Source organism: Cottoperca gobio, chromosome 7 (genome assembly GCF_900634415.1).
Source record: "Cottoperca gobio chromosome 7, fCotGob3.1, whole genome shotgun sequence".
Taxonomy (NCBI): Eukaryota; Metazoa; Chordata; class Actinopteri; order Perciformes; family Bovichtidae; genus Cottoperca; species Cottoperca gobio.
Genome location: NC_041361.1, coordinates 9,733,778 through 9,743,180, shown reverse-complemented (window position 1 = coordinate 9,743,180; position 9,403 = coordinate 9,733,778). Strand labels below are relative to the sequence as shown.

Sequence of the window (9,403 nt, the reverse complement as noted above, 5' to 3'; positions counted from 1 at the left end):
ACTCGCAGTAGCAAAGCTGCATTGTTAGTCATTCAACTGTGTTTTTCATCGGATAATGATAAGATATAATCTTCTGTGAAATAAGTTTGACTAAATAATAAAATTATAATTATTGGTTTTGGCTAGAGTGAAAATGACTAAAATGTTAATAACTAATAAGCATTTTCGTCCTAAGACTGAGACTAAATCTAAAAAAGCTGCTATAATTTACACTGTTGCTGCGGGTTGGCCCTGTTCTTCAAATGCGGCGTAACTAAATCAGGCTATCATGCTATTATCTGGCTAAATTATCCCGTTAATTCTCTTCTAGCTAATTTGATTCTTTGACCGCCATTAGAGATTTGGTTTGTTAATCTTAAATGAAGTTGTCTTGAGTAACAGTGCACTCTTGAAATAAAAGCAATATAGAGTTGAAACCATGAGTGCCGAGTGCTGATCATGTGCTTGCAGTTATATGAGGTAGGCGTTTAGGGAAATTTCCCTGGGGAGGGAAGAATAATGTAATGTGTGCTCCTCCATTGTTACTGGTTTTATTGTGTTCTACATTGTGCTCCATAATGTTTCCGTTTTTACACCTCCATGGTTGTTATGCAATAAGCTATAGAGAGATGTTGTTTTCATGATTAAGGAAACTTAATTGCATGGCCAAGCATCAGCAAAGACTGACAAATAATAATAAGACCGGTAAATAATTAACCTTTCAGTTATATAAATTAATTCCAATGAAAAATTGATTGATTGTTTTAATTCACATAGATTATTCTGTATTTATAACATACATTTTCATAAATGCCATGTTTTTTTGTTACATTGGTCTTATAACAGTCAGAGTTTTATTAGTAAGAGTTTATGTCCTTTGAGTATCTTTTTTGTTTACTCATTTCTTATTTATGTTATATGAAGGTATTTAACACTTTGTTGATGGTAATAGTTTCTTAATAACCTACATGTCGTCATGTAAAATAAGCATACATCTAAGAAAAGGATAAAAACCCTTGAGCACGAAACACTACCGCACCCTTTGCTTTGTACATCTACGCTCTATCTATCTATGTCTGTCTGTTTCTTTCTCCCCCTCTGTCTTTCTACCTTGTTGCCTGTAAGTTCCTCTCAGTATTCAGCTGCGATATAGTACGGACTAAATGAAGGAAAAGGTCAATTGCTGTTGTCAAGTATACCCTTATCTGGATTTATGACAATCGTCTGGCAGAGAGAGAATATGCGAGGAGGGGCCTCGTTCTGCCCTCTGTATACATTGCTTCCTTGTCCATTAACTACACACTTGTCACATAAACACTTGCACAAATATCTCCCTCTCCCTTTTTCTGCGTCTCTTTCTTTTTTTGTCTCTCTCCCATACACATATACAACCCTGTCTAATTAATTCAGGAACATGCTGGCAACCAAGAGCTGACCTGAAAAGAACTCTCCTCTTTCACTTTACGCCTCTCACGGTCTGCTCTTTCCCTCATCAAACTTTCTTTGAAAATTTTTTTAAATATGGGTTGACAGAAAGTGCAGCTACCTGTAACCTTCGCCATCAAATCTAGATCTTGCATAGTACTGTGAGCCAGATATTAGCTGTCTACTTATTTTTCCTGCCGCTTTTCATTGAACAGGAGGCCTGCCTATTGATGCTCGTTAATGCAAGTTTTTCTCTGTGTGTGGTGTGTGGTGTGTGTGTGTCTTTTAGTGTGCATTTGTGTTTTTACTCTGTAATTACTGCTAAGTCTCCATTCTGTAGACTACATTATTTAGCTCGACATTTTTGTCCATGAATGGGCAGATGTTCCTTCTTCATCTGGTTGCATTCTTTTATCACATGTCCCTGTCAGGACTTGGTGTGTGTGTGTGTGTGTGTGTGTGGTGTGGTGTGTGTGTGTGTGTGTGTGTGTGTGTGTGTGTGTGTGTGTGTGTGTGTCATAGGTGTTTGTATGTGTGTAAAATGTCCATTTATTTGGCTTGTGTGAACCCTTGTTTAATTTGGGATTACTTTGTCACTTACCTTGATCAGTGGCGGAGGATGTAATGAGATTTGTAGTAATACTACCGTGTAGAAATACTCTGATACAAGTAAAAGTCTTGCATTCTGAATTTCAAAAGTATCAAAAATATAATTCAAGTTTTATTTCAGAATTATTATTATATTCTAATTAGTAATGCATTCATGTTTAAAATCACTTTAATGTTGCAGCTGGTGAAGGTGGGGCTTATTTGAATTACTTATGGCTATATACTGCTGGTTATCTAGAGAATTCCCCACATAATTACATATAATAAGAATAATATTACATCACATTACAGATAATTTAGCTGACGCTTTTGTCCCAGAGCGACTTACAATAAGTGCAAAACAATCCGGAGGATACAACTCCGAACAGCAAGTACATTAGCTTCAATAGGTGAAATAATTTTAAGTGCAGAACATAGCTTCAAATAAGCCAAAACCAATGTTAATGCTACATACAGAAACAATACAATTAAATCTCAACCATTGGCTTCAAATAAGCCAAAACCCATGAAAGTGCTACATACAAAGAAAATATGTTTTTTCTTCTTCATTTGCCCAGGTGCAGTCGAAACAGGTGTGTTTTCAGTCTCCGATGGAAGATGCGAAGACTGTCGCTGACCTCACAATCAATGGGGAGCTCGGTCCACCATTTTGGATTCAGGATAGCAAACAGGCGGGGTTTTATTTGAGCGGTATCTGGGTCCCACTCGCAGTGAGGGAATAGCGAGCTGATTGGCCGATACAGAGAAAAGTGAGCGAGCTGGGGTGTGTGGTTCGACCTGGATGTAGGAAGCCAGCACCAGAGTCTTGAAGCAGATTCTGGGCAGCCACTGGGAACCAGGGAAGGGGAGCGGAGGAGCGGTGTAGTGCAATACATCATCATTAATCCTTGATTATATTTTGTATTATTAAAAGTGATTGGCAAAGTAACCAAGGTATATAACATTAATATATGGAGTAAAAAGTACAATATTTCTCAAGTTCTCCATCGCTTCAGCTTGCACAGTAATGAAAAATGCTCAATTATGAAATAAGTCCCTCCCGCTGACATCAACGTATATTGGGAGCGAATGGTGGGGCCTTGAATTTCTCTATTCCCTGCTCAGTTTCCTGGGTGGTTAAGATAGAGATGGAGATGGCAAACACATCGAAATTAGATCAGGGTGATTAAATGCTGCACTCGACTTCCACAGCGTTATTAAAGAACTCTCCTCTGACTGACACTTTCACTCACTTCAGTTTGGCAAGAGGAAGATGGAAGTAAATGATTACAGAGCTGGAGTTCTCAGAAAGACAACGGGAGAGAACAGAGAACTCCAGGAAAGAGGCTCACGCATTGCTGTCAGGTATAAGTGCGGGATAGCATCTTTGTAATTGCCTTTTCCATTAAACGGTCCTTAAAATCATAGTTTCATACTGATATATCTTTGCTGCTTAGCATTTTGTATACTGTTTTGATTCATTGTTACATCCCTTCATACTATCGCGACCATTAGTCTATTATTCATTGGACACATCATGTAGATCAGTTCATCTATTTCTCTAAGTAAAGTCATTTAATTGAATCTGGAAAACAAATTTAAGTGTGATTTCTTAATATAATAAAAAATGTCATAACTGAGAATTACATGAACATTTGCCATTTTTCATACAGTCTTAATCCTTTAAAACACCGTGTTCATGGTCCTGGATAGTCTGTGCAAATCTGTTCAGGACTCTATAGTCTCTATTGTAAAAAAAACATGGACAAAGAGTTCCATCCATGGCCCTGAAACTCTGATATAATCTGTCGTATCGAACTGTCTCTGCTCTGCTGTAGCGTCTCTCCTTAGCTTTAACTGTAAGTGACTAAAGACGCTCTGTACTTGGTTAACTGTTTTGACATGAGCCCTGTCAGATGACCCACAACCACACACACACACACACACACACACACACACTGTCTCACATAAAGCTGAAAGCTGTTATTAGCGTTGTAACCACTTTGTATCTCAGAGCCATATACATGTCGCTGATGGCTGTCACCCTTACGGACTGCGCACTGCTGGATGATAATGTCTCTATGACTGACGACCAGTGAGGTAATTGGTTAATAGTGGAGAGAGCATTGCTTAATTACTTCCTTCATCTGATGGGTTAGGAAGCAGCACTGAGGTGACATTTGGCTACATCATGTCCATCCCCTTAGTCAATTAGCCAACCCAGTGAAAGGGAATGAATGAGAATGGAGTGGATGCATTAGTCTGTTGAGCGATGGTACACATATTTTACCTGACTAGAAGATTAGTTTAATTCTGCATATTTATGCATGCATGAACACAAGTTGTCTCTAACTTTCTCACTCACTTTTTCCACTCTACACACACGCACGCGCACAAACAGACACAGACACACATTATAATTAATGTAATCGCCTTTGCCTGTCTTTCCAAAATCATAGAAGAAGCTGGGCAGCCTCCTGCGGCTAGAATAGAGAGAGAGAACTTGTTCTTATTATAGAGCTGTCTGGATAAGTGAAAGCATATAGAGATACAAACCGAGCTATATACTTTCCAGTCACATACACACATATATACACGCTCACACATTCACAAACATATTCTCTTGCTTATACTGTACAAAAACACAAGGAACCGATGTACAGATATATACACAGTAACACACACATTATGTAATGGCCTGTGGTTGTATATCTCTCTTTGATGTGGACCCAGTGGACATAAATTTATGACTCCTGTCTCCACAATGACTTTTCGTGTCAAAACGCTGTGGAGCACCACACAACAACAAATACTGCATATGTGTGCACAGCAGGCTGAGAGGTTGTATGTGTCCTCATGTCATCAGAATGATACATGCACTTACATATATATTATATTGAGCTGCACAAAATGCACCCAAGTTGAAAAAGCTTCTGGAAATACTGTATGAATAATATGTGATGGATATACTAGTTACTACCCAGAGATATTTGAATATGGAGCTAAATCCAGGCCAAAAGATTTAATCATTTTAAACTGAAAGTTCAAGTTTTGATCTTGATATATATATTCAAACTAAAACAAGTGTATTAAAAGTTTTTTCCAGGTTGAATATTATTTTGATTCAGTTCTGTAATTCTTTGGAATACATTATTTATTTAAAATGTTTCACTCTCATAGATATTTTTGATATTGGAGTTCTTTTTTTTTAATTTGCAGATTTTATGTTTTCAGATTCATCTCTTAGTTTTTCAAGTTTCAAATCTTATCTTTTCGGCTTCAGATCTTTCTTTCATATTTAAGCTTGCTTAGTTAACGGAACTTTATCACAGGCGTCAGTTTTTACTGCCAATCACGAGAATATGGTGGACAGAACGTATTGAATCATACTTCTCGAGAGACCTACGTTTCCTGAAGGCAACATGGTTGAAGGTCCTCAGCCTTCTTTGTTCTGCTGTCACTGGAACTGAAAACATACGGTCTGAAAGTGAAAAAAGATCTGAAACCAACATAAATCTGCAAAATATCAAAATATGTATAAAGAAAAAGTGAAAAATGAAAATAAATAATTACAGAACTGAATCAAAATAATATTCAATAACAAACAGCCCAAGCCTAACCACAGACACAAACAGCCAGTTTGAATGTTTCGCTTTATACTGACAGGTTTCTACACATTGTCCTCCCCATTTATAGTTTAAATGTATTTTGAAATGATCAAACTTTTGCCTGGATTTAGCTCCATATTTGAAGACTTTCCTCTGTCTAGTGTGATTGCTACCTATAGCCCACAGTTCTTGGAGTGTCTAGTTACCAGTTTATTAGATACACTTAGCAAAAACACATGCAGTCCAATATAACAGTCCTGCAATTAATCATACCTTCATGAAGTTTGTTATGTTCAGTTTTTGTACAAACAAAATTGAAAGAGGTGTTGATCAACTGTATCATTTAGTTTGTGGTGCTGTTGATCTGTTTATACAGAGAGTTTGTTTCTGTTAATTAGCCTACCCTCATTGATAAAGATATCAATTCAGTAAACTGGCTGTTTGTGTCTGTGGTTAGGCTTGGGCAGAAAAAGCAGGTTGAGGTTAAGGTCAGGGAAAGATCATGCTTTTGGTTAAATGTTAATAAACACATTGTGTCTCAAGTCACTGCGGACATTTTCTAGATTAAACCAAAGTGCTATGAATACTAGTAGTTGTATATTGTAATTGGATACTTTGGGTGCACGACATATGAAATACTGGGGCATGAAGGCCCCATGTACCAAGGCTTGATCCTTACCGCAGCGGCCCGCAGCACTTTGCTGCATGTCGTCCACTCTCTCTCCCCAAATTGCAAATGAGTTGTGTTTAAACCTTTACCATGTCATCAGCTTAAAAATGAGCTGCCTCCCTTTTGTTAATCACAGACACTGATTCTGGCCTGTATACAGACTCTCGTAATACTATTGTAAACAGAGCAGCATTAGGAGTTCTCAAGAACCCCCCCAGCCTTACTCCAAGGGCTAGCAAGAGGAGCCCTTGGGACAAATCTGGATTTAGCACCAACGCGGCAGCCCCAGGAATATTACCAACACAGGAAGCAAACGCTTGTCTCAATCAAATTCATATGCAGAAGGATTTATTTTATATTTAAGATTATAAAAGATTGTATGAGCGTCTCAATAACAGGGTCTCGTCATAAGTAATCTCTTATGAGAGGAGGGAGGGAAAAGGGGAGGAGACTACTTGTATTTGCGGCCAGTAGTTTACGATAAATCTTGGCATCATAGACCTGAGTATGTATACACTTTCGGCCTTTGTAAATGAGCTCATAAAACACAAACTGTGCATTTCAAGTGGCTGCACACGCACGGGCCGCTTAGCTCGTTTAAGCGTGCATGTCACCAGGGCTGCCAACCATAAATTAATGAATCAAGTTGAAAATGTCAAAGCAGGTCCCAGATCACTCTGCTGTGGCTCAGCTGTAGAACACTGTCAGCACCAGGCGGCTAACTGATAGTAAGAGGCCTCACTCACAAAACAAGCACAGTCGCACACACATACAGACACTCGCACACATGCACACACACTTCCATTTCTCTTGTTATAAAAAAGGTCATTCTTGTCTCTTCTCCCTTTCTCTCGCTTCAGTGGGTGATCAAATCTCAGCACTTTAGTATGTATCCTGTAGTGATTACGGCATGTGTTGGTACATTATTATTATGTACAGTATGTCTTGCTGACATATTTTTTTCTATTTGTATATGAAAATGTGTTTTTCCTCCTACAACCATATTGACATTCTGATTTCATATCCATCAGTGCTTTACATCTTGCTTAGGTCCACCATACCCCCATAACATTTCCTTTGTTCAGATTATCATTAGTAGACAGCGTATGCATTCATGTATGTGTATGGGTAAAAAAAAAAGTAATCACACAGCTGTATTAAGGGCAGCAGGGTGATACTATTCTCTACTTCACTCTCTTCTTTTCCTCCCCACCTCATCTTTCTTTGCCTTTCATCACCCTCTTCTCTGTACGTGCCTGCAGCAACACGTGATTGATAAGGAGAGTACAAACAGTATGACATGAAAAGCAACTGATAAAGAACATCGTGTACTAAAATATATGTGGATGCTTAAGAAAGACATACGCATGATTAAACCAATCATTTAATGTATAAATGCAGAAATATAGATTCCTGCTTCCCACTTGTTTTTCTCATTTCTGATGACACACGTGGTACGGTGTGATTCATTATAAGCATCAAGATCTTACAGGAGCACCTAAACCAGAACCACTGGCTGACAATTTCAGTTGGCAGTAAATCAGAGAAAGTACAAGACATTTTTCTCCTCTTGGCAACATCTTCGCATGTACAACCAGAGCAGTTTTCCAGCTCTGTAATCAATTCCGTACCACTTTCATGAACACATATTTCAGAGTTGCTCAAGCACTAAAGCACGATCCAATTATTTTCTAGCTGCATATAAGTGCTTTTTTTTGCTTTTACACATGCTTAGATGCAAAATACCGTCTTAAATGCTGTCACACGTGCACTGTACGGTTGGATTGTCACTTGAATGTAGAGCCATGCACATCTGTCAGTGGTGATGTGGCTAATGAAGCTTTCCACAGTTAGTCATTCAGACGGTCAATCAACACTCAATTATCTCCAAGACATCTTTTAGAACTAAAGTACAACATACACCACCCTCCTGTCACAGTCTCACCTCACGCTCTCTTTGTGTTTGTTTTTTCCATTTACAAACACTTAGAATATAGACATTTCAAACCTCTACAAAGCGGTTTAACTTCAAAACATATTCAGTGCATGCTTTATGTGGTTTACTTAACAGAGTTTATGCATTGAACCATTTTTCATGATCAAAAACCTCCACTTACTTTAGAGGGAGAAGAAAGTGAAGGTGAAAACATTATACATCATTATAATTTTCACCCCAGGACATCCCACAAAAGGTGCAGAGTTTACCTCTGGTGATTTGGGAGCCCACAGAAGATATTGCATGTCTTGCTAGTGTACATGAGGCACTCCTCAATTACTCTTAACAGTGTATAGTGTTACCTTTGAGTACGGGGACATTATGAGGGTGGACTGTTTGCTTTACAGAGTGTCGCTCTCCTTGCGCAATGTCCTCCTTGACTGTTCTGACGACAGTGCAATCATTAGATGGAGTGACTCTCAGTAGATAAATGCCCTCATATGACAGCATACAACACCATATGTTTGGCAACTGTTATTCTAGGCATTTGGTTTTCTCCATATGCAAAAGTGAAAGATGACTCATGAGATCACGTTGCTGTCTGTTAGGCCAGCTCTCGTGTTCCTTATGCCGACATTTCCCAGTCTGGGGGTCTGGATCCTCACAAGTGTTTGCTACTGTATTAAGTTAGAGGTCACAAGCTGATCACCTATCCACAAAATAATAAATAAATAAAAATTCTGCTACAGAAAACAATGTTTATTTTTAAGATTGTTCTTCAATGGTTGCTTCTTTGGAAATGCTGTACAGTTTTACATCTCCAGGCCCATAGAAACAATCTGAGAAGAGAAAAGAGAAGATCAGCATGGGACTGAACTGCTGCCTGTGATGATGTGTTGTATGAAGGGTCAAACTCAAATGAGTCAAATGAAATCAAAAGGTTGGAAACCATTGCTTCAAGTTAACTGTATGTTACCTAGATAGTTGTGACATATCTGCAGTAACATCAAATATTTTATTTGACTATTTTAAAGCAATCTGTGCTTTAATGTAATTTAATAATTGAGCAAAAATGCTGTAATCGTTGTCCTAGAAATAAATCAAATTTATACAGATATTGCGTCACTCTAATCCATTGTGTCTTTGATTGAGTGTGTCTATAGTGGAAAGGTACTGTATAGTATGGGCACAATCGTT

At 38.3% G+C, this 9,403-nt stretch overlaps 1 long non-coding RNA gene across 1 annotated transcript in view; it reads left to right on the top strand.

Annotated features, from left to right (window-relative positions):
• Positions 1-2,650, top strand: part of LOC115011313 (uncharacterized) — a 78,311-nt gene extending 75,661 nt beyond the window's left edge. The window contains exon 3 of the long non-coding RNA XR_003832572.1: positions 2,571-2,650. This is a non-coding gene — a long non-coding RNA (uncharacterized LOC115011313). The remainder of the gene's footprint in view (positions 1-2,570) is intronic.
• Positions 2,651-9,403: the final 6,753 nt, after the last annotated feature.